Source organism: Coenobita brevimanus, chromosome 22 (genome assembly GCF_032717465.1).
Source record: "Coenobita brevimanus isolate Jiangsu-jjx chromosome 22, ASM3271746v2, whole genome shotgun sequence".
NCBI lineage: Eukaryota > Metazoa > Arthropoda > Malacostraca > Decapoda > Coenobitidae > Coenobita > Coenobita brevimanus.
In genome coordinates this window covers 8,486,907-8,488,924 of record NC_136975.1, presented here as the reverse complement: position 1 = coordinate 8,488,924, position 2,018 = coordinate 8,486,907, and the positions used below count along the sequence as shown (strand labels likewise).

Genomic DNA, 2,018 nt, shown 5'->3' with positions numbered 1-2,018 from the left:
TTCACCCTCTCTACTCATTCCCTGTCTAAACGTTGTCGGGTAGGTTTGTAGCATTCGCGGCTGGCGGTGCTTCGTTGTGTCCATGTCTGCATGATTTAACACTTACGTGCGTTACCATTAGCGTTAATAACATATCATGGAGTAATGTGCAGTGATGTGTTACTAGTTAGCATATGAACGTGGAGAAGCAATGTGATGGAAATAAAAGCAGAAGAATTAATACAGCGGAGTGAGTAAAATTTCGGTGCATTTTGATAATGCATTATGTTAATATTAAGTATACAATATTCGTATTTCAAGTGTATGCAACTGTTTCACCCTCATTTACGATATCAGTTACCGTCTGTCACTCCACTCCCCACCATCACCACCCTGTGTTGCCTCTTCGCCGTAGTTCGAACCAGCAAATCCCAGAACATGGGCGAAACATCCAACAAGCTTTGAGCACACATTTTATACACTTACATATTGCAAATCAGATGGACAACATGATACGGTATAGAAGCGAGTTCTCTGTGGTTTAAATTACTAGGTGAAGTACACCATTTCCAATGTTAGTGTCACAAGGCCATAAAGTTGTGTATTGCTAGCAGATTGTATGTGGGTTATGACCTTTGTATGCTGCCTGTCCTTACAGAAAATAACTGCATTTACCACACGCGAATTGATGACATATGCGAGACATGGAAGACTTATTTGCTCTGGGCGTTATAGCAGCGGCCAAAGAAAATTATTCCTCGTGGGACTAGCTGTCTAACCGTTTGCTGTAAATTAACATAATCCCACAGTCCACATGCTGATGTAATTATTACTCTGATTATGGTGAAGGATACGATGATGGGGGAAGTGGTAACTGATTCTGTAAACAGCAGGACTGTAGTCCTCATCTTTAGATTGAATGGCTATGCTCTGACATTCTGTTGCAGATCTGTGTGCATGCGCTTGTGTGCAACTATCCAATATTGTGTGTGTGTGTGTGTGTGTGTGTGTGTGTGTGTGTGATTTATACCAGAGGATGACTCGAATCTTTGAAGCAGTCTCATATCTAAAGGGAATATTATTCGTAGCAGGTTTCGTGTCTATAAATAACCATAAAACATTTTTGTATGCTTGACCACCTGGAGCAATGCCAGACGGTAACAGATATCGTAAATGTGGTTGACACAGCTTCATACACTTGAAAAGGGAATATTATTTCCATCCATCCATTGCCAGACGCCATGTATCCCAAACGGGGTGGTCAAGCGCTCAGAGTTAATTGTTTTACAGGGAGGGGCACTAATCCTCCACCAACCCCACTTGACACGTAGGGATGCCAACAGCATCTGGTGTTCCCAGGCGGTCACCCATCCAAGTACTAACCAGACCCAACGTTGCTTAACTTCGCTGATCGGACGGGAAGCGGTGAACTCAACGTGATGTTAATAAGAATATATTATAATATAATGTACTCAAATCATACTCGCTCAGCTTTCTTCTTACTCATGCCTTTATTTATATCATATTGCTTCTCCACGTTCATATGCTAGCTGGTAACACATTATCCAGCATTGCTTTATGAAATATTATTAACACTAGTGGTAACTCACGTGAATGTTTATTCATGTAGACATGGACACAACGTAACATCGCCAACCACGAATTTTACAAACCTACCCGGCAAAGTTTAGACGGGGATTGGATAGGGAGGTGTGAGAGGGAGAGGGCCGAGGGAAGGGAAGGCCGTGTTCATTCCCCCAGTCTATCCTTCCCTAGGCTTCAGCAACTAGCCGGGCTACCGATTATTGCTTTCGGGTCTACATTAGACACCAAACTTCCTGTTTTTGGAAAAATGGCGTCTCGACACCCAGCCTCGGAGTTCTACGGGTGTGGATGGGTTGAAACCCTCCACCACCTGCTCCTTTCCCAGTGATGACCAACACCAAATGAGGTTCATGGAATCAGTGTTTGACCCATTTCGCACTTAAATCTGCGATATTAGTGGCCTTTCCTCAAAATTTCTCTCTATCGATCACCGC

General features: G+C 43.2%; 1 pseudogene; it reads right to left on the bottom strand.

Annotated features, from left to right (window-relative positions):
• Nucleotides 1-1,313: 1,313 nt before the first annotated feature.
• LOC145392559 (5S ribosomal RNA) lies at nt 1,314-1,432 on the bottom strand (annotated as a pseudogene).
• Nucleotides 1,433-2,018: the final 586 nt, after the last annotated feature.